Source organism: Petromyzon marinus, chromosome 71 (assembly GCF_048934315.1).
Source record: "Petromyzon marinus isolate PM22_M1 ecotype Great Lakes invasive population chromosome 71, UKy_Petmar_22M1.pri1.0, whole genome shotgun sequence".
NCBI lineage: Eukaryota > Metazoa > Chordata > Hyperoartia > Petromyzontiformes > Petromyzontidae > Petromyzon > Petromyzon marinus.
The window spans coordinates 760,863-785,725 of NC_133737.1; the positions used below are offsets into that span (position 1 = coordinate 760,863).

Sequence of the window (24,863 nt, forward strand, 5' to 3'; positions counted from 1 at the left end):
CTTCAAAACGGAGCATCGGGAGCTTGCGTGGAGGCGTCGTTCGTGTGCAATTTTTTTCGTGACTTTCCTGGCCCTAGGCTGTAAATGGTTGAGGGGCACCGCAGGCGGTCAGGCTTGCTTCAACCCTTGGTTGTGAACATCCAGACGTTAATCAGCAAGGACCATTTCTTGTCCTAGTTCACCTACATATAACATGTCATGCAAAATTCTCATGAGTGTTGTTGTGGAGAATGTATCTACTAGATGTGCGCTGCCTTGTAACCGAATACAAATCTGTACCAAAAATGCATTTCAAATGTAGTCTCTTAAATTACTTCCTTGGTATGACGCAGATCAGCAGACACGACATCTTTCATTTATCGATCTCTCCACGAAACAAAGGAATGTTTTACACAAACTATAACTAGCACAGCCTTATGGGAGTGCATTACTGATTCAGTGCAAGCCACCTGTGGACCCTTATTGGTGTACAGCGTCTCAAGAGCAGCCGGGATGCTTCAACCGATAGTTATGGACATCCAGACGTTAATCAGCAAGGACCATTTCTCGTCCTTATTCGACAAAATCTACGTCAACACGTAAAACAAAATTATAATTAGTGTTGTAGAGAATGTTTCTCCTCTACATGTAACTTTTGAGTCGTATGCCTTGTAGCTGATGAATGATCCGAGTGTGCTCCCTATTTCAAAGACAATGAGTTGCTCCAGAGGGAGATGCTTCCTGAAAACACAAAAAAACCCCTTTGCCCTGTATCACAAGAACAATGAGTCGCACCTGAGTTACCTGTACAGGTTACTTCCAAAACACACACTTTGTCCTAACATCACTTATTCAATGTTTGACCCTTATAGACAAAATCAGACAAGTATTCATTCTAAATTATTGAGTAATTTTAACATTTTATTACTGCACTAAAATATGCTGCATCAGGATACATCGTATTTTAAAAATACGCACCGTCTGCTTAACAGTGTATGTACAACATACTATTGCGCCATTCAAAACGAGTAGGCCATTGCATGCTGGCGTCTGGGTCAAAATGTATCAAATTCTAAACATTACCTACAAACTCCACAAATAAGATGCCACATCAACCATCGCCCCCTACTGACAGGCTCTTGTCCGCATGCAGGCCGGTGCAGGGCCACCACCTTGTGCCACACAGGAGCAGCTGCTACTTGGGGGTGCTCTTCGAGTGTTTGAAACGAGATACGACACAAAACTCCTTATTGCCAGAGGCGATTAAGCAAGCACCATATAAATGCAATTGATAACCTAGTGAATGCTTGGGAGCTTATTGGTTCTCGCTCCTGGTTAGAGATCTACGCAACCCACAGGTCCACAAAGACTAGCCGCTCTTACCCTGCAGGTTGCACTTAGGAATTGTGTTCAACTTCATTCTTGTCATTAAAGGCCTGTGACAAAGGTGCATCTATTGGAGCGACATCGTCTCTGCCTCACACATCTACTGGGTCTTCATTTGACTTTGTATTGTCTCGGAGGAAGTCCACCCACACCTCCACTTCCACAAACTGCTGGGAGTTGCCTCGCTCTGCCTCACAGTCAGAATTCTCCTCTTGCTTCACGTTGCCTCCATCGATGTGAAGGTCCCATTTTGGAGTTGAATCTTCATCTTCACATTTGACCTTCACTTCTTCACTCTTCACCATCACTTCTTCACATTTCACCTTAACCTCTTCATATTTCACCTCGATTCCTTTAAAAGTGTCCAAGCTGGGATTTTCTTCCGGTTCTTGTTGCAGGAAGGATGGGCTCATTGCGGAACTTTGACTTCCACAAGCTGATTTCAGACTCCACTCCTTGTGGATCTTCTGATGCTTGTGTGTTCTCTGGTGTACATGAAGATTAGATGACTTTGCAAAGGCAATCCCACATACACTGCACTTGAAGGGTTTCTCTCCCATGTGTGTTCTCTGGTGTTCTACAAGAGTAGATGAACGTGCAAACGCCTTCCCACACACACTGCACTTGAAGGGTTTCTCTCCTGTGTGTGTTCTCTGGTGTATTTGAAGATGTGATGAATGTGCAAATGCCTTCCCACACACACTGCACCTGCAGGGTTTATCTCCCGTGTTTTACAAGAGTAGATGAACGTGTAAACGCCTTCCCACACACACTGCACTTGAAGGGTTTATCTCCCATGTGTGTTCTCTGGTGTTTTACAAGAGTAGATGAAACTGAAAACGCCTTCCCACACACACTGCACTTGAAGGGTTTCTCTCCCGTGTGTGTTCTCTGATGTGTTACAAGAGTAGATAACTGTGCAAATGCCTTCCCACACACACTGCACTTGAAGGGTTTCTCTCCTGTGTGTGTTCTCTGGTGTGCTTGAAGATGTGTTGAACGTACAAACGCCTTCCCACACACACTGCACTTGAAGGGTTTCTCTCCTGTGTGTGTTCTCTGATGTGTTACAAGAGTAGATAACTGTGCAAACGCCTTCCCACACACACTGCACTTGAAGGGTTTATCTCCCGTGTGTGTTCTCTGGTGTTTTAAAAGAGTAGATGAATGTGCAAACGCCTTCCCACACACACTGCACTTGAAGGGTTTATCTCCCGTGTGTGTTCTCTGGTGTTTTACAAGACCAGATGAATGTGCAAACGCCTTCCCACACACACTGCACTTGAAGGGTTTCTCTCCTGTGTGTGTTCTCTGATGTGTTACAAGAGTAGATGAATGTGCAAACGCCTTCCCACACACACCGCACTTGAAAGGTTTCTCTCCTGTGTGAGTTCTATGGTGCCGTGTCAAATGTGCAGGACGATCCGTGCTGTATGCACGCCGGTCGCATTGTTGCCTTTTTGCACCGAGCCGCGCCGAGTGCCTTTGCTCCATCAGACAAATTCTGCAGAGGAAGTGACAGCTGCAGACTGAAAAAAATTATATCCACACCATCTACACGTCAGTATCGATGCACAGAGGAATGCATACACACAGTAACACGTGACTTACATGTCTATACTTATTAATATATTCATTATATAGTGAAAAAGTGTCCCAAATTTATCACATAGTCTGTTATGGCACACAATAAGAGGGCAAATGTTCATAAACATGCCTGGAAGCCCTAGTATCTTCAAAATGAATGTTCACCCAAAACTCCGAGCACACAATTTCGGCTGTCTGGCTTCAAAAGGAATATTTATTAAAGCTAAATTCAGCTGACATAGCAAAGGGTGTGGAAAATAATACTATTTGTATTATGCAGAAATGCATAAATTAATGTTCAATCGCAACTTAGAGGTGTGAAGCCAGGCACAGATGTCCTTGAATGCTGGGATGAACAGTTCCGACTTCAGCTGCGCGTGTGCTGTGATAACTTCCTGACTCCATTCTTACAAAGAGTTGCAGAGAAAAACTCAAATAAACTACTGTTTTGATATAACATCCGTGCTCAATATAGTTAATAGACTTTACTGCTAATACAAACTTGACCCTGTCACACACTCAAGAGGTGGAGCCAGGATTTTCAGGTGGGGGGGGGGGGCAACCCCTCCAGCAAAATGATAGTTGTAAGTAAGTAAAGAGTTGTTAGTAAGGAGTTGTTAGTAAGTAAGGAGTTGCTAGTAAGGAGTTGTTAGTAAGGAGTTGTAAGTAAGGAGTTGTTAGTAAGGCGTTGTTAGTAAGGAGTTGTTCGTAAGGAGTTGTTAGTAAGTAAGGCATTGTTATTACGGAGTTGTTAGTAAGTAAGGACTTGCCCTATGCTTTTTATTCGACGCGTGTGATCGGCATCGCGCTCGCTGAAGGTGTTTGCCATCAGGGAAGTCGTGTACTGTATACGCAACTGCGCACAATTCTGTGAGTCGCTTGTAACTGCTTTGCCGTTAATTATTGCCAATTATGGACTCGGACTGTTGTCCTCTCATAGAGTCCCTGGCACGTAATAATATGCCACACGGTGGCAGTGGGGGTCGCAAAATGCTGATTTATCTATATTTATAAAAGGGAAATGTGTGGATATGTGTGTCTGTTTGAAATGTTTAGCATACTTCCCAACATGCTACACACTTGAAATTTGGCATGTGGGTAGGTTCCATACTGTACACAATGAAAAAAAGTATAAAAAATGTACTTTTGTATTTTTTATGACCATGAAGTTTGTGGCGTTAACCAGCAACACACCTGAGTTAAGCGCTCTGCAATGCTTAGAGCTGTTAACAGCGTGACGGGGAGATTTTAGGCGGCGCTTTGCTCCTGGCCATTGGTTTCTCGGAGTTTCAATACATATCCGCGCAAAGAACGGGTACAACAGCTATATTAAATATGAAGCAGAACATTACATCTGTTCGTTTGCGTGAAGCAGCAAAACCTCTCCAACGCTGAGCTCTGGCGTCATGAAATTTTCACAGCTTATGCTGTGTGGAATTTCTAATTGAACGCGACTATTTTAAGCTCGCCACATCATTCCCTTCCGGAGTGGCCAAAATCGAACTTGCGTAGAAGTGGGAAAAGGTTGAATTTCCTTGAGTGAAACATCCGATTTAGGTAACTTGATTTGTTTCAGCTATTTTCTTTCTTGCAAGCATCAACATTTCAGTGAAAGATGAGGGAATATGAAATTTATCCAAGACAAGAATCCAATTCCCAGGGGAAGCTGGGTAGTGAAGCTAGTTACTAATAAACCCCAATGATCCGATCGAAATTCGGACCGTTGGGGGGGCATGTGCCATCCCACCCCCACTGGCTCCACCACTGTCACACACTGGCATGGTTCACAGGTAGTGGTGTGTCCAGAACCAAGCCTGAACACCTTCACCTGCTCAGAATTCATGTTTCCTCACTCCACCAAGTAGAGTGAACACCGCCACGCGTCCAGAGTGAACACCGCCACGCATCCAGCGTGAACACCGCCACGCATCCAGAGTGAACAGCGCCACGCGTCCAGAATCAACACCGCCACGTGCCCAGAGTGAACACCACCACGCGTCTAGAGTGAACACCGGCCAGTGCCCAGAGTGAATACCGCCACGCGTCTAGAGGTAACACCGGCCAGTGCCCAGAGTGAACACCGCCACGCGTCTAGAGGTAACACCGGCCAGTGCCCAGAGTGAACACCGCCACGCATCTAGAGTGAACACCGCCACACGTCTAGAGTGAACACCGCCATGCGCCCAGAGTGAACACCGCCACGCGTCTAGAGTGAACACCGCCACGCGCCCAGAGTGAACACCGCCACGTGTCCAGAGTGAACACCGCCACGCGTCTAGAGTGAACACCACCACGCTGTTGACGAGCCTCACCTTGTGTTGTGGGCAGGTCGCTTCCGAAAACAAAAGCGGTACAGCAGCTCAAGCGGGCTTGGCCTGGTAAAAAATAATGAAATAAAAACTGCGTGAATATTTAAAAGTAAAACAAAGTGACAAAGAGGCGAGCCCCGTGAAGACAAATTAAACTTAAGCGAGAGAATTGAAGCAAACGCGATCAGGCGAGGGCAAGAGGCAAGGCCACGCGTGGCTAGGCCCCGTGCTGTAAAGTTTCAACCTGAACATCGCTTCCATGCTCGCTGCTACTCAATTGACAACCCTACGAGAGAGAGCGAGGCTCTACCTCGGTAAACAACAACCACCACCACAACAACCACCACCACAACAACCACCACCACAACAACCACCACCACAACAACCACCACCACAACAACCACCACCACAACAACCACCACCACAACAACCACCACCACAACAACCACCACCACCACAACCGCGATGCGAATTTCTCACCTCGGATTTCAGTGCACAGCGGAGCAGCAGCTTCCTGTTATTTCGTGACGTCACGCAGCAGCAGGAGTTGACATGACGTCACTTGCGGGGTACAAAACACTCCCCTCCCACAATGAGCGGCTCTGTGGGCGTGGGTGCCGAACTCGTCGCAATAAACTCGCGACGGCTTTCATGAATATATTATGTTAATGAGCCGCCAGTCACCGGCAGTAGCTCTGCCTAAACAAGGATTCTAGTTGAACAGGTAAGGGCAGTGACCCAGGCAGAGGTGACGTCACGCTCAAGGGCGCAGTGGACCGGGTGGGATGAATACCTTGGTGACATGACGTCACTAGCGAGGTACACCTCCCCCTGGTGTTTCACGCCGATGAGGTATTGCTGAGTGGTGACGTCACAGAGCGCGGTTGGAGTTTAAGTTGATTTAGATTCATTTTCCCTTGCTCCCTCCCTTGATCAGAGACCCCTTGGGTGTGTGAGCTCAGCAACAACTGTGTGTGTGTACACTGTGTGTATGTGTACACTGTGTGTGTATGTGTACACTGTGTGTGTGTGTACACTGTGTGTGTGTGTGTGCACACTGTGTGTGTGTACACTGTGTGTGTGTGTACACTGTGTGTGTACACTGTGTGTGTACAGTGTGTGTGTACAGTGTGTGTGTGTACAGTGTGTGTGTGTACAGTGTGTGTGTACACACTGTGGGGGGCCCAGTCATCTAAGTCAGTCGACCAATGGCATTTTTTCATCAATTTATTATTTTCCAAAATTTTTTTCTATTTACGTAACTTTACCGAAAGAACCAAGAATACGGTAGCACATTCTCTATTTATTGCAGAGATTCAAGGTTCAACACCGACAGACACACCTGGCTACCCCAGTAACATTCACCAAAATATGCACAGTCTGCTTAACGGCGGCTATAAAACATAGCGTTGTGTCATTCACAACGCGCAGGTCATTGCATATTTGTGTCACGGTCAAAATTGGGGTAATTCCAAACATTATCCAGAAACTACACAACGGAGATGACGCTTCAATGATCGCCCCCTACCGACAGACTCATGTCCACGTGCAGGCCGGTGCAGGGTGTTGGATATATGTGCTGATGGACCTGGAGTCAGAGACTTGTGTTCCCAGCTTAACACACTGCTTCCTGTCAGACAGGAAGTCTGTGATCCACCTGCAGGTGGAGTCGGGCATGTTCAGCTGGAAGAGCTCGTCCTGAAGCAGGGCAGGGATGATGGTGTTGAAGGCAGAGCTGAAGTCCACAAACAGGATCCTGGCGTAGGATGCTCGGGAGTCCAGATGCTGTAGGGTGAAGTGGAGGGCCATGTTAACTGCGTCGTCCACACACCTGTTGGCTCTGTAGGCAAACTGAAGGGGGTCCAGGAGAGGGTCTGTAATGGCTTTGAGGTGTGCCAGGACCAAGCGCTCAAATTACTTCATTACCACAGAGGTAAGGGCGACCAGTCTATAATCATTTAGTCCTGTTGGCCTTAGCTTTTTGGGCACAGGGATGATGGTGGAGGACTTGAGACAGGCTGGTACATGGCATGTCTCCAGGGAGGTGTTTACGATGTTGGTGAACACCGGAGACAGCTGGTCAACGCAGTGCCTGAGGGTGGCTGGAGAGACAGAGTCCGGCCCAGCTGCTTTGCGTGGGTTCTGCCTTTTAAAAAGTCTATTAACTTCTCCCTCCTGAAAGGAGAGGGTCGTCTCTGTAGGAGGGGTGGGGGATGGGGCCTCTTGGGTGGGAAGGGGTAGTTCAGGACAGTCCAATTGTCTTTCAAATCTGCAGAACTCGTTCAGGTCGTCGGCCAGGCGGGAGTCGTCAGTGGTGTGGGGGGCTCTGGGCTTGTAGTTGGTGATCTGCCTGAGCCCTCTCCAGATAGAAGCAGAGTCGTTAGCAGAGAACTGGTGTTTTAGTCTCTCTGAGTACAGTCGTTTAGCCTCTCTCACCGCCTTGCTAAAACTGTTCTTCAACTCCTTGAATCTGTCTCTATCCCCACTCCTACACGCTTCCTCCTTCTCCAAACTCAACCTTCTGAGCTTTGCTGAGAACCAGGGCTTGTTGTTGTTGAAGTTCACCCTAGTACGTGTTGGAATACAGCAGTCCTCACAGAAGCTGATGTACGACGTCACAGCCTCTGTGAGTTCATCCAGACTATTGGTAGCAGTCGTGAACATATCCCAGTCAGTACAGTCCAAGCACACCCGCAAATCCTCCACAGCCTCACTGGTCCACTGTTTAGATGTCCTCACAGCAGGTTTACAGAGCTTTAGTTTCTGCCTGTATGCAGGAATTAGGTGGACCATCGCATGGTCAGAGTGCTGCTCGGGGGACGGCGTGGTAGGCTCTACTGACTGTAGTGTAGCAGTGATCCAGAGTGTTCCCTTCTCTGGTAGGGTATTTAATGAATTGTATGTATTTGTGGAGTTCGTGGCTGAGATTGCCTTTGTTAAAGTCGCCAAGTACGATAACCAGCGAATGTGGATTTGCTCGCTCCACACTCAGAATCTGGTCGGTGAGCATGCGTTTGGCCTCTTTAACCTGAGGACCCGGCGGCAAGTAAACTCCGACCAAAATGAGCGACGCGAACTCACAAGGCGAGTAGAAAGATTTACAGTTTATGAAAAATTATTCAAGGAGCGGAGAACAATGTTGCAGAATCACTGTGACATCTACACACCAGCCACTGTTAATGTAAAAACAAATACCACCGCCTTTCGTCTTGCCGGTGAGTGCTATGTCACGATCCAATCTTACAAGATGGAATCCTGCCAGTTGTAACGCAGTGTCCGGAATCAAATCACACAGCCATGTCTCTGTGAAGCACAAGACAGAAGATGAAAGAAAGTCTCTGTTTTTCACCATCAGTAGCTGAAGTTCGTCCATATTGTTGCACAGTGAACGTACGTTGGAGAAAAAAAAGTTTCTGAAGCACTGTTCGGATCCCGCGTCTGCATAGCCGTACAAGAGCCCCCGACCATTTACCCCTTGGGCGGCGTTTCGCTGCTTGAGCAAAGCCTAGCGCGGCTATGACTAGAATTCCCACATATTCTGCCGCTGGAAGCAGAAAGTTGGGAAATAAATCCACAGGAGTTGTTTCCCTGATGTTTAAAAGTTTGTCTCTTGTTAGGGAACTCCGAAAATCTTGGCAAAACACTGAATTAACAGACAAGACAAAACAGGGCGCACCGACCGGCTGAGGCTACCATCATCGCCGCCATCTTCTCACCATCACGGGTGTGCTGAACAGCAGGCCTCTCTCACCAGCACGAGTGTGCTGAACAGCAGGCCCCTCTCACCAGCACAGGTGTGCTGAACAGCAGTCCCCTCTCACCAGCACGAGTGTGCTGAACAGCAGGGCTCTCTCACCAGCACAGGTGTGCTGAACAGCAAGCCTCTCTCACCAGCACGGGTGTGCTGAACAGCAGGCCCTTCTCACCACCACAGGTGTGCTGAACAGCAGGCCTCTCACCAGCGCGGGTATGCTGAACAGCAGGCCCCTCTCACCAGCACGGGTGTGCTGAACAGCAGGCCCCTCTCACCAGCACGGGTAATCAAGCAAAACAAGACAAAACCAGACAAAACAGGGCGCACCAACCGGCCGAGGCTGAAATCATCGGCGCCAACTGAAAGAACCAAGAATATGGTAGCACATTCTATATTTATTGCAGAGGTTCAAGGTTCAAATCCGACAGACACACCTGGCTACCCCAGTAACATTCACCAAAATATGCGCAGTCTGCTTAACGGCAGATGTAAACCATAGCGTTGTGTCATTCACAACGCACAGGTCATTGCATGTTGGTGTCACGATCAAAATTGTGGAAATTCCAAACATTATCCAGAAACTACACAACGGAGATGGCGCGTCAATGATCGCCCCCTACCAACAGACTCATGTCCACGTGCAGGCCGGTGCAGGGCCACCTTGTGCCACACAGGGGCAGCTGCCACTTGGGGGGGGGGGGGGTCCTTCGATTGTTTGAGATTAGATTCAATACGAAACACTGAGTTGCTGAGGCAATTAGGCAAGCGACTTATGAGTGCAAATATGATGTTGGTAATGTAGTGAATGCTTGGGAGCTTCATTGTCTCTCGCTCCTGCTGACAGATTTACCCAGCCCACAGCTCCAGATACCAGCCGCTCCTACTGTGCAGGTTCGGCTACGTACGGTGCGAAATAAGTTCCAGATACACACAGAGACTCACACAGAAACCCACAGATTAGCATGGTTGGCTACGTATGGTGCGAAGCAAGTTCAACGTACACACAGAGACTCAGGGCAAGTTTGAGTCGCGTGCAGTCATGGGCCGTGAAAGTTGAACGGGCTCATGTTGCTACTGACAGTAGTTGAATACGGTTGGAAAGACGCTGATCGAGACACACACAGAGACTGACAAGAGAGAGGTGGACAGACACAGACAAGAGGAAGACGGAAAGAAAGATACAGAGAGAGACAGAGAGGGGAACAGAGACACAGACAGAGAGATGTTGAATCGAACACAACTAACTCACTCCATTGAAAGAGATGCATCAATCTTTGCCCATCCCCGGAATTAAGTCGTTCTAGTTTCTATTTATTTCAATGTGTGTGGTGTGTACGTGTAAGCAATGTGGGCTATCGATGTACACAGATATGAACAAGCTCAGCAGACAAGACGTCTTTCATACTCTTTGGTTCTTTCGGTAAAGTCACGCAGGTAAAAAACATCCAGACATTGTCGTGGCAGAAGTCACGTGAGCCCCGGCACGTGACAAAGATGAGGTGACCCCCCCCCCTGTGGCTCGCCCCGCTCAGCTGAGCATCGTTTCAATGCGGTGGGCTCACGCGAAATTGATTTCTGTAAGATGAAGGTGCTTTGAAAACCCACTGGCTATTCTTTTTTATATAAGTGTTGTGTCCTTAACTAACCACACGGAGACGTCTCGTTGAAGCAACGCGTTTATGATAACTCTTTCGAACTCGGCTCTACACACTCCTGTAACACGAAGGGGTACGGCCCCTTCCACCCGATAGCCTACGGGAGTGACAGCCTCCCTTCTATTGCAGCCTGCACACTCAGTTCAGTTCAGTTTCAGTTCAGTTTATTTTGGTATAGCCCTGTGAGCCATCCGGCTCTTGAATCAGGTGCAACCACAACAAACGAAAAAAACACGAACAAGAAAAACATCTTAAAGTGACTATGTGACTGTGCAAACAGAAAATCCATGGAAAAAAAACGGTAAAAATATTCCTGAAAAAACACCGTACACCAACGCTGTGTGCAAAAAATCCCAGTGGGATGCAAGTCAAACAACAACAACCACAAAAACTTAGATTAAGGCCATCAGTCCAACTCCGTACTACAACAAAACAAACATGTCCAGACTAAAAAACGTTTTCCAAATCACCAAAAAATAAAGCCATAATTGCAACGTAACAGTGATCACAACGACTGTGACCGAATTTTTACAATAACCTACATAAATAACATGTAACACCAAACCCTAGAGCCATAGCTGGCTGCATGAGTTACTCCACAACAACAGAAGCATCGGTCGGAGTATCAAATTTTTCAATGCACCTTTAAGATCAGCACGCCAAATCAAAATACAGATAATACTTTGCAGCGTCATCCGGAGCGAAACATTTTATTTTATTTTACGCCAATGAATAGCAGTGGCAGCTAGGTGTGTACAACTCCTCTAGAGCAGTTTTGAGAGTAGATCTCATTGGTAGCGATTCAAGTTGCAGTTTATTGGCAATAGCATTCCAGACTCTGGGGGCATCAATAGCAAAGGCCCTTCCTCCAGTTTTTGTACGGCAATAGGGAATGTGAAGCTGGTAAATGAGCGAAGACCTGAGGTCAAATTTGTTCTTTGAAACAGAAAGGATATCCAGCAGGTAGTCTGCGGATTTTTTTGTAAGTACATCATGAATAAGATCTGGTGCACAAGCTGTCGAACATTAAGAGATGTTAAGTTTGACCCAATGTAGAGATCACAGTGGCGAGTCCTATATGAGCAGTTCAATGTAAATCTTAAGGCCGAGTGATAGATGGAATCAAGCTTCTTCAGTACAGTACTTGGGGCTGATTTATACACGATGTCACAGTAGTCAATTAGAGGCAGTATGGTAGCTTTTATCAATTCCAAACGGATCATTGGAGGGAAGCAGTGCTTGTGTCGATACAGAAAACCAATTTTTATTTGTCTTTTTACCAATATAATCAATGTGATATTCAAAATTCAGTTTTGAATCCAGGATGACCCCAAGATACTTATAGATCTTGACTTGCTCTATTTGACAATTATTTAAGGAATGTAATTGGGGAAAAATAACTTCCTGCTTTAGTCCTGTTGAGAAGCATAGCACCTTGGTTTTGGAGGTATTCAGGACTAGTTTAAGAGCAACTAGCTGATGTTGTAGTTTGTTGAAATCACCCTGGAGCTTAGCAATCACGTCATCTGGAGAGCGGCCAGCAGTAATCAGTATCGTATCTTCTGCAAAAAGATTTACCCTGGAATGATCCAGGTCAGTGCCCAAGTCATTGACATAAAGAGAGAACAAGAGGGGGCCGAGGATGGAACCCTGTGGAACCCCTTTTGTTATCTTAACACTGTTTGACCTCCAACCATCTGTGAATACAGTTTGGGTGTGAGAAAAGAGGTAATTTTTTTAACCATTTTACTGTGTTTTTGGAAAAACCGAGGCAACTTAGTTTACCAAGCAGGGTGTTGTGGTCTACTGTATCAAAAGCTTTGGACAGGTCAAGAAAAAGACAGGCACAGTACAGCTTATTATCAAGGCTACTGTAAATTTGATTCAGAGAGTCTAATGCAGCAGATGTGGTGCTGTATTTTTTTCGGAACCCAGATTGTTTTAGATGTAGTAGATTGTTGGTGGGCAGGAAACTGCTAATTTGGTAGTTCAATAATTTTTCAAAAATTTTCATCAATGGGGACAAAATTGAGATAGGTCGGTAGTTTTTGGGATCATCTTTAGGGCCCCCTTTGTGAAGTGGACGGACATAGGAATGTTTCCATTCTAGAGGAACTGATGCTTCTTTGATGGACAGGTTGAAAATGTGGGCTATAGGTTTGTATATTAGGTGACCAACAGTTAGTAGAGCAAAGATGGGAAAACTATCTGCTCCGGTAGAGGAGGACCCTTTGAGGTAGGAAAGCTGTTTCAGAACATTACTTTCGTGGATTGGCTGGAAACTAAATTCGTTTAATGTTTGGACAGGGGTGTAGGAATTTGCATGAGCAGGGGTGACTCCCAATACATGATCAAAAAGATTACCAGCTTCAGAAAAATGAAGGTTAAAATTGTCAACAATTTTTTGGGGATCTGAAAAATATTCCCTATTTCCATTAATCTCAACGGGCAGATTGTCTGTTTTGGATGCCTTTTCGATAGATTTGATTGTTTTACAAAAAATCCTGGCATTTCCATGCGATTCCAGGAAAGTAGGCATTTTTTTCATGCCGTATTTTTTTGATACATCTATTCCTTAAAATCCTGTATTCTAGCCAGTCATTTACCAAATTACTTTTCTGAGCACATGCCCAAGCCTTGTCCCTAGTTTTCATGAGCTTTGTAATCAAAGGATCATACCATGGTGGGCGGTTGCCTTTAGTTTTAAATCTAACCAACGGAGCATGTTTGTTAAGAATTTGGAGAAATGTGTACCTGAAAGTCTCCCAAGCCGTAGTCAGGTTGGGGATATCACAGACCTTATCAATATCCGAGTGAAGCACATCATTTGTAAATGCCTGAGTGCTGAAGTGCCTCAAAGAGTGCTTCTCAACAATTTTAGGGGGGGCTTTGGGTCTGGCTGATGATTTCACCCCAAAAATGAAGGAGTGATCACTAAGGTTATTACCCAGAACATCAGTCAGTGTGAAATTGTGAGGGGCATTTGTCAATAGGATGTCAAGCAGAGTTGACTGTTCCGGATTTTTTAGATTGAGTCTTGTGGGGACATTTATTAATTGAAACAGGTTAAATTCATCTGTAAAATTTGTGGCCACGGCCGGCGGATTTAGCCAATTCCAATTTAGATCACCCACTAAAACTATTTCACCTTTAGGGAGGCCCCCAAAAAACTCTCTCAGTGCCGATGCAGCTTCAACATCCTTCCCACAAGGGTGTCTATAGTAGCACACTACCAATATCTGTTATTTGGGAGAGTTATTCTGAGAGCCAAACCTTCAAAGCAACATTTTTTAAACAAGGAGTGAGCTGGTGAACATGCAATAGTATTACGAACATAGATGGCAATGCCACCTCCTTTAGATCCTCGGTCAAGCCAAAAAAGGTTGTAGTTTTCAATCGTAATCTGCAAGTCATTGACGGCAGGAGTGAGAAATGTTTCTGTTAGGAAAAAAATGTCCCAGTCAAGATTTGCCACTTCTAGTTTTAGTTGACTTAATTTAATCACAAGCCCTCTGATGTTGACATGTAGAACACCAACACCTTTCCTGCCAGAAAAATCTACAGAATTATACGAGTTATTTTCATTTGGGCCAGGATGATGCTCAATACCACCCAGAAATAAGAAAAGTAGAATTAACAGTTTGCACAAGTATTTTCTGTGAAAGGATAAAGAGCGGCGAACCTTGGACGAATAGCAGTAGCTCGCAGATGGTGTTATTTTTAAGAGCAGAATGAAGTTTGGAAGGAGTGCTGGTGAAGTAATGGGACAAAGATAGGGTTTAAAAGGATACAATGATGGAGTGTAGAAGTGTCTATGAGCTGTTTCATTTGCAGGTGTAGTGGCAAATCGAGCAACAAGTATTGACGCAAAATAACGAGGGTAGCCGTTTGTGGAGTTGAGTGTGGCACTAGATATGGCCGGGAGGGACAGTAGTATGATACGGAGCATCGGGAGCTTGCGTGGAGGCGTCGTTCGTGTGCATTTTTTTTCGTGACTTTCCTGGCCCCAGGCCGTAAATGGTTGTGAGGGCCACCGCAGGCGATCTGGCTTGCTTCAACCCCTGGTTGTGAACATCCAGACGTTAATCAGCAAGGGCCATTTCTTGTCCTAATTCGAGAAAATCTACATCAACATGTAATACAAAATTATAATTCGTGTTGTAGAGAATGTATCTCCTCTACGTGTAACTTTTGAGTGGTATGCCTTGTAACTGATGAATGATCCGAGTGTGCTCCCTATTTCAAAGACAATGAGTTGCTCCAGAGGGAGAAGCTTCCTGAAACATAAAATACCCTTTGACCTGTATCACAAGAACAATGAGTCTCACCTGAGTTATCTGTACAGGTTACTTCCAAAACACACACTTTGTCTTAACATCACTTATTCAATGTTTGACCCTTATACACAAAATGTTACATGTACGTACACAATCAAACAAGTATTCATTCTAAATTATTGACAGGCATCTGAACAAAATTGAATTACAGGTGCACCCCAAGCCTGTTCCCACCCCCCCCCCCCCCCCCCCGCTTCTGTGTATATGCAAGATGTGCTGTTTTGAGCTGCCGCAAGATGAGCTGCCACTCTCCTTTTGCCCCCCCCCCCAACCTTATTTCCTATTTAAGCTTCTGTTCACCTCTCTCTCTCTTTGCCTCTCCGTCTTTCCTACTGACCATGTACCTCGTGTTTTCACTCTGTCTATGCTGGTTTGTGCAATCCAGAAGTTGAACACGAAATTTAACACTTCTGAAATTCGTGGTCCGCCAGGAAGTGTCTGTGTTGTTGGCCAGACTGGTTGTGCTTCACATGTTTTTTAGGTTTGTTAAATTCTCGTCTCTCATCTTTTTTACCTCCATGATTTGTTCTTGCCATGATTTGTCCTTGACACCTGGTGAAGATCGCTTGTGTTGTGATCTAAACGTCGTGATTGTTTTGTATTTAATATAATTTTATTGTATTTCTACATACGTGACTTTACCGAAAAAACCAATGAGTAAGGTTACATCGCATTAACAAGAAGCTATTTAAAAAATATATGCACCGTCTGCTTAACAGTGTATGTACAACATACTATTGCGCCAAAACGAGTTGGCCATTGCATGCTGGCGTCTGGGTCAAAATGTATCAAATTCTAAACATTACCTACAAACTACACAACCAAGATGCCACATCAACCATCACCCCCTACTGACAGGCTCTTGTCCACATGCAGGCCAGTGCAGGGCCACCACCTTATGCCACACAGGGGCAGCTGCTATTTGGGGGTGCTCTTCGAGTGTTTGAGACAAGATACGATACAAAACTCCGAATTGCCAGAGGCGATTAAGCAACCACCATATAATTGGAATAATTAGAACCTTGTGAATGCTTGGGAGCTTATTGACTCTCGCTCATGGTTAGAGATCTACCCAACCCACAGGTCCACAAAGACTGGCCGCTCTTACCCTGCAGGTTGAACCTAGGCATTGAGTGTTCAACTTTATTGTTGTCATTAAAGGCCTGTGATAAAGGTGCATCTATTGGAGCGACATTGTCTCAAGCTTACACATCTAACGGGTCTCCAATTGACTTCGTATTGTCTCGGAGGAAGTCCACCCACACCTCCACTTCCACAAACTGCTGAGAATTGCCTCGCTCTGCCTCACAGTCAGAATTCTCCTCCTGCTTCACGTTTCCTCCATTAATGTGTCGGTCCGACTTTGGAGTTGAATCATCTTCACATTTTACCTTCACTTCTTCGCTCTTCACCATCACTTGTTCATATTTCACCTCTATACCTTTAAAAGTGTCCAAGCTTGGATTTTCTTCCGGTTCTTGTTTCATGAGGGATGGGCTCATTGCGCCACTTTGACTTCCACAAGCTGATTTCAGACTCCACTCCTTGTGGGTCTTCTGATGCTTGTGAGTTCTCTGGTGTCTTTGAAGTTGTGGTGACTGTGCAAACGCCTTCCCACACACACTGCACTTGAAGGGTTTCTCTCCCATGTGTGTTCTCTGGTGTACATGAAGATTTGATGAAAGTGTAAACGCCGTCCCACACACACTGCACTTGAAGGGTTTCTCTCCTGTGTGTGTTCTCTGGTGTTTTTTAAGAGTAGATGAATGTGCAAACGCCTTCCCACACACACTGCACTTGAAGGGTTTCTCTCCTGTGTGTGTTCTCTGGTGTTTTACAAGAGCAGATGAATCTGAAAACGCCTTCCCACACACACTGCACTTGAAGGGTTTCTCTCCTGTGTGTGTTCTCTGGTGTTTTACAAGAGCAGATGAATCTGAAAACGCCTTCCCACACACACTGCACTTGAAGGGTTTCTCTCCTGTGTGAGTTCTCTGGTGTGTTACAAGAGTAGATGACTGTGTGAACGCCTTCCCACACACACTGCACTTGAAGGGTTTATTTCCCATGTGTGTTCTCTGGTGTTTTACAAGAGTAGATGAATTTGAAAACGCCTTCCCACACACTGCACTTGAAGGGTTTATCTCCTGTGTGTGTTCTCTGGTGTGTTACAAGAGTAGATGAACGTGCAAACGCCTTCCCACACACACTGCACTTGAAGGGTTTCTCTCCTGTGTGAGTTCTCTGGTGTGTTACAAGAGTAGATGACTGTGTGAACGCCTTCCCACACACACTGCACTTGAAGGGTTTATTTCCCGTGTGTGTTCTCTGGTGTTTTACAAGAGTAGATGAAATTGAAAACGCCTTCCCACACACACTGCACTTGAAGGGTTTATCTCCTGTGTGTGTTCTCTGGTGTGTTACAAGAGTAGATGAACGTGCAAACGCCTTCCCACACACACTGCACTTGAAGGGTTTCTCTCCCATGTCTCTTCTCTCGTGTGGTACAAGAGCAGATGAATCTGCAAACGCCTTCCCACACACACTGCACTTGAAGGGTTTCTCTCCTGTGTGTGTTCTCTGGTGTGGTACAAGATCAGATGAATCTGCAAACGCCTTCCCACACACACTGCACTTGAAGGGTTTCTCTCCTGTGTGTGTTCTCTGGTGTTTTACAATAGCAGATGAATCTGAAAACGCCTTCCCACACACACTGCACTTGAAGGGTTTCTCTCCCGTGTGAGTTCTCTGGTGTACTTGAAGATGTGATGAATGTGCAAATGCCTTCCCACACACACTGCACTTAAAGGGTTTCTCACCCGTGTGTGTTCTCTGGTGTGCTACAAGAGGAGATGAATGTGCAAACGCCTTCCCACACACACTGCACTTGAAGGGTTTCTCTCCCGTGTGTGTTTTCTGGTGTATTTGAAGATGTGGTGAATGTGAAAACGCCTTCCCACACACACTGCACTTGAAGGGTTTCTCTCCCGTGTGTGTTCTCTGGTGTGCTACAAGAGCAGATGACTGTGAAAATGCCTTCCCGCACACACTGCACTTGAAGGGTTTCTCTCCTGTGTGAGTTATCTGGTGCCGTGTCAAATGTTCAGTACTATCCGTGCTGTTTGCACGCCAGTTGCATTGATGCCTGTTTGCACCGAGCTGCGCTGAGTGACTCTGCTCCATCAGACAAATTCTGCAGAGGAAGCGACAGCTGCAGAGAGAAAAAAAAGAATATCCACACCATCTACACGTCAGTATTGAGGCACAGAGGAATGCATACACACAGTAACACATGACTTACACATCTATACTTATTCATATATTCATGATATAGTGAAAAAGTGTCCCATATTCATCACACGGGCTGTTATGGCACACAACGAGAGGGTGAATGTCATAAACATGCCTGGAAGCCCTCGTATCTTCAAAATGAATGTTAACCCAAAACTCCGAGCACACAATTTCGGCTATCTGGCTTCAAAAGGAATATTTATGAAAGCTAAATTCAGCTGACATAGCAAAGGGTGTTGAAAATAATACTGTTTGTGTTATGCAGAAATGCATAAATTAATGTTCAATCGCACCTTAGAGGTGTGAAGCCAGGCACAGATGTCTTTGAATGCTGGGATGAACAGTTCTGACTTCAACTGCACATGTGCTGTGATAACTTCCTGACTCCATTCTTACAAAAAGTTCCAGAGGAAATAAAAAATAAACTGTTTTGATATAACCTCCGTGCTCAATAGAGTTAATAGACTTTACTGCAAAATACAAACTTGACCCTGTCACACACTCAGAGGTGGAGCCAGGATTTTCAGGAAGATGGGGCAACCCCTTCAGCAATGAAAAATGATAGGAGTTGTTAGTAAGTAAGGAGTTGTTAGTAAGTAAGTTGTTAGTATGTAAGGAGTTGTTAGTAAGCGAGGAGTTGTTAGTAAGGAGTTGTTAGTAAGGAGTTGTTAGTTAGTAAGGGCTTGTCCCTTGCTTTTTATTTGACGCGTATGATAGGCATCGCGCTCGCTGAAGATGTTTGCCATCAGGGAAGTCGTGTACTGTATACGCAACTGCGCACAATTCTGTGAGTCGCTTGTAACAGCTTTGCCGTGACTTATTGCCAATTTTGAACTCGGACTGTTGTCCTCTCATAGAGTCCCTGGCACGTAATAATATGCCACACGGTGGCAGTGGGGGTCGCAAAATGCTGATTTATCTATATTTATAAAAGGGAAATGTGTGGATATGTGTCTGTTCGAAAGTGTTTAGCATACTTCCCAACATGCTACACACTTGAAATTTGGCATGTGGGTAGGTTCCGTACTGTACACAATGAACAAAGTATAAAAATATAAGGAGGGAGGAAAGACGGACAGGGAGGCAGAGAGAGAGAGAGGGGGAGGTGCGGAGGGATGAACAGAAGCTTAAATAGGAAATACGGTTGGAGGGGGGGAGGGGCCAGAGCGAGAGCGGCAGCTCAAACACGCACATCTTACACATACAAAACGGCAGCTCAAAAAAGGACCACCTCTTGTAAATACAAAATGGCAGCTCAAAAAAGGACCACCTCTTGTAAATACAAAACGGCAGCTCAAAAAAGGGCACATCTTACACATAATTACAACGGTAACTTCCCCGTAGAAGTGTGATAATAAAGTATTAAAGCTTTCGTGACTGCATAAAATTACTCATTGGTTTTTTCGGTAAAGTCACGTATGTAGAAATACAATAAAATTATATTTAAAAAAACAATCACGACGTTTCGATCACAACGCAAGCGATCTTCATCAGGTGTCAAGAACAAATCACGGAGGTAAATACAACAAAAAGATGAGAGACGAGAATTCAACAAACCTGAAAAAACATTATGTGAAGCACATCCAGTCAGGCCAACAACACAGTTAGACACTTCCCAGCAGACCACGAATTTCAGGAGAGTGTTAAATTTCGTATTCAACCTTTGGATTGCACATACCAGCATAGATAGAATGAAAAATACGAGGTTCTACATACGTGACTTTACCAAAAAAAACAATGAGTAATTTTATGCAGTCACGAAAGCTTTAATACTTTATTATTACACTTCTACGGGGAAGTTACCGTTGTAATTACGTGTAAGATGTGCCCTTTTTTGAGCTGACATTTTGTATTTACAAGAGGTGGTCATTTTTTGAGCTGCCGTTTTGTATCTACAAGAGGTGGTCCTTTTTTGAGCTGCCGTTTTGTATGTGTAAGATGTGCGTGTTTGAGCTGCCGCTCTCGCTCTGGCCCCTCCCCCCCTCCAACCGTATTTCCTATTTAAGCTTCTGTTCATCCCTCCGCCCCCCCCCCTCTCTCTCTGCCTCCCTGTCCGTCTTTCCTCCCCCCTTACCTCTTGGTGGACATGTATATGTATTTCTACTGACCTTGTACCTCGTATTTTTTATTCTATCTATGCTGGTATTTGCAATCCAAAGGTTGAACACGAAATTTAACACTCTTCTAAAATTCGTGGAATGCCAGGAAGTGTCTGTGTTGTTGGCCTGACTGGATGTGCTTCACATGTTTTTTCAGGTTTGTTGAATTCTCGTCTCTCATCTTTTTGTTGTATTTACCCCCCCCCCCCCTCTCTCTGCCTCCCTGTCCGTCTTTCCTCCCCCCTTACCTCTTGGTGGACATGTATATGTATTTCTACTGACCTTGTACCTCGTATTTTTTATTCTATCTATGCTGGTATTTGCAATCCAAAGGTTGAACACGAAATTTAATACTCTTCTGAAATTCGTGGTCCGCCAGGAAGTGTCTGTGTTGTTGGCCTGACTGGATGTGCTTCACATATTTTTCAGGTTTGTTGAATTCTCGTCTCTCATCTTTTTGTTGTATTTACCTCTGTGATTTGTTCTTGACACCTGATGAAGATCGCTTGCATTGTGATCGAAGCGTCGTGATTGTTTTTTGTTTAAATATAATTTTATTGTATTTCTACATACGTGACTTTACCGAAAAAACCAATGAGTAATTTTATGCAGTCACGAAAGCTTTAATACTTTATTATAAAAATATATTTTTGTATTTTGTATGACCATGAAGTTTGTTATGTCAACCCGCAACACACCTGAGTTAAGCGCTCTGCAATGCTTAGAGCTGTTCACAGCGTGCCGGGAGATTTTATGTGGTGCGTCGCTTCTGGCCGATGAAGCCATTGGTTTCTCGGAGTTTCAATACATATCCGTGCGAAGAACGGGTAGAACGGCTATCTTAAATATGAAGCAGAAAATTACATTTGTTTGTTTGTGTGAAGCAGCAAAACCTCTCCAACGCTGAGCTTTGGCGTCATGAAATTTTCACAGCTTATGCTGTTTGGAATTTCTAAGTGAACGCGACTATTTTCAGCTCGCCACGTCATTCATTCCAGAGTGGCGAAAATCGACCTTGCGTAGAAGTGGATTAAGGTTAAATTTCCTTGAGTGAAAACAACCGATTTAGGTAACTTGATTTGTTTTAGCTTTTTTCCTTCTTGCAAGCATCAACATTTAACGGTTTTTCAGTGAAATATAAGGTAATATGAAATATATCCAAGACAAGAATCCAAGTTACGGGCGAAGCCGGGTAGTGAAGCTAGTTACTAATAAACCCCAATGATCCAATCGAAATTAGGGATTTCGATCGGACTGTTGGGAGGGCACGTGCCACCCCACCCCCACTGGCTCCACCACTGTCACGGACTGGCATGCTACACTGGTGATGGTGTGTCCACACCGATGCCTGGCCACGTTCACCTGCTCAGAATTAATGCTTCCTCACTCCACCAAGCAAATTCATTGAGGATCAATCAACACAGCCGAAGTTGCGTGTCTCTATCTCTCTTCCCGTGGTTGCGTGGATTTCCTTCCCGATACCCGGGTTTCCCATCCACATGTAGAGTGTGAACACCACCACGCTTCTAGAGTGAACACCGCCACGCGTCTAGTGTGAACACCACCACGCTTCTAGAGTGAACACCGCCACACGTCTAGAGTGAACACCGCCACGCGTCTAGAGTGAACACCGCCACGCTGTTGACGAGCCTCACCTTGTGATGTCGGCAGGTCGCTTCTAAAAACAAAAGCAGCACAGCAGCTCAAGCGGGCCTGGCCTGGTAAAAAAAGAATGAAATAAAAACTGCGTGAATATTTAAAAGTAAAACAAAGTGACAAAGTGGCGAGCCGAGTGAAGACAAATTAAACTTAAGCGAGAGAATTGAAGCAAACGCGATCAGGCGAGGGCAGGAGGCAAGGCCCCGGGTGGCTAGGCCCCGCGCTGTAAAGTTCCAACCTGGACATCGCTTCCATGCTCGCTGCTACTCAATTGACATCCCTACGAGAGAGACAGCGAGGCTCTACCTCGGTAAACAACAACCACCACCACAACCACCACCACCACAACAACCACCACCACCACCACCACTACAACCAGCACCACCACTACAACCACCACCACCACTACAACCACCACTACAACCACCACCAACACAACCACCACCAACACAACAACCACCACCACAACAACCACCACCACAACCACCACCACATCAACCACAACCACCACCACAACAACCACCACCACAACAACCACAACAATCACCATGACAACCACCACAACAACCACCACAACCACAACAAACACCACAACAACCATTACCACCATAACAACCACAACCACCACCACTACAACAAACACCACCACAACAACAACAACCACTAGCACAACAACCACTACCACAACAATCACCACCACAACTATCACCACAACAACCACCACCACAGCCACCACCACAACCACAACCCCCACAACCACCACAACAACCACCACCCCACAACCACTACCACAACAACCACTACCACAACAACCACTACCACAACAACCACCACCACAACCACAATCACCAGAACTACCACCACAACAACCACTACCACAACAATAACCACCACAACTATCACCACAACAACCACCACCACAGCCACCACCACAACCACAACCCCCACAATCACAACCACCACAACAACCACCACAGCCACCACCACAATCACCAGAACTACCACCACAACAACCACCACCACAACCACCACCAAAACCACAACAACCACCACAACAACCACCACAACCACCACCATAACCACCACAATAACCACAACAACCACCACCACAACAACCACCACCACAACAACCACCACAACAACAAACACCACAACAACCACAACAACCATCACCACAACCACCACAACCACCACCACTACAGCAAACACCACCACAACCATCACCACAACAACAACCACCACAACCATCAACACAACAACAACCACCACAACCACCACCACAACAACAAACACCACAACAACCACCACAATCACAAACACCACCACAACCACCACTACAACAACCACCACAGCCACCACCACCACAACAACCACCACAACAACCACCACCACAACCACCACAACCACCAACACAACAACCACCACAACAACCACCCCCACAACCACCACAACAACCACTACCACAACAACCACCACAACCACAATCACCAGAACTACCACCACAACAACCACTACCACAACAATCACCACCACAACAATCACCACAACAACCACCACCACAACCACCACCAAAACCACCACCACCAAAACCACAACAACCACCACAACAACCACCACAACCACCACCATAACCACCACAATAACCACAGCAACCACCACCACAACCACCAACACAACAACAAACACCACAATAACCACAACAACCATCACCACAACCACCACCACCACTACAGCAAACACCACCACAACCACCAACACAACAACCACCACCACAACAACCACCACAACAACCACCACCACAACAAACACCACAACAACCACAACAACTACCACAACCACAAACACCACCAAAACCACCACTACAACAACCACCACAGCCACCACCACCACAACAACCACCACAACCACCACAACAACCACCACCACTACAACCACCACCACATTAACCACCAACACAACAACCACCACAACAACCACCACAACCACCACAAAAACCACCACCACAACCACCACAATAACCACGACCACAACAACCACCACAACAAGTAAAACAAAGTGACAAAGTGGCGAGCCGAGTGAAGACAAATTAAACTTAAGCGATAGAATTGAAGCAAACGCGATCAGGCGAGGGCAGGAGGCAAGGCCCCGGGTGGCTAGGCCCCGCGCTGTAAAGTTCCAACCTGGACATCGCTTCCATGCTCGCTGCTACTCAATTGACATCCCTACGAGAGAGACAGCGAGGCTCTACCTCGGTAAACAACAACCACCACCACCACAACCACCACCACCACCACTACAACCACCACCACCACTACAACCACCACCAACACAACCACCACCAACACAACAACCACCACCACAACAACCACCACCACAACCACCACCACATCAACCACCACAACAACCACCACCACAACCACAACAACAACAAACACCACAACAACCATTACCACCATAACAACCACAACCACCACCACTACAACAACCACTAGCACAACAACCACTACCACAACAATCAACACCACAACTATCACCACAACAACCACCACCACCACAGCCACCACCACAACCACAACCCCCACAACCACAACCACCCCACAACCACTACCACAACAACCACTACCACAACAACCACTACCACAACAACCACCACCACAACCACAATCACCAGAACTACCACCACAACAACCACTACCACAACAATAACCACCACAACTATCACCACAACAACCACCACCACAGCCACCACCACAACCACAACCCCCACAATCACAACCACCACAACAACCACCACAGCCACCACCACA

The 24,863-nt window shown here is 45.8% G+C and overlaps 1 protein-coding gene and 1 pseudogene across 1 annotated transcript in view; both read right to left on the minus strand.

Moving 5' to 3' along the window:
- Positions 1–5,844, minus strand: part of LOC116957250 (uncharacterized) — a 116,815-nt gene extending 110,971 nt beyond the window's left edge. Inside the window, exon 1 of the mRNA XM_076055384.1 lies at positions 5,742–5,844. The gene's annotated coding sequence lies outside the window, so the exon portion shown is untranslated. The remainder of the gene's footprint in view (positions 1–5,741) is intronic.
- Positions 336–24,863, minus strand: part of LOC142906889 (uncharacterized) — a 30,822-nt pseudogene continuing 6,294 nt past the window's right edge.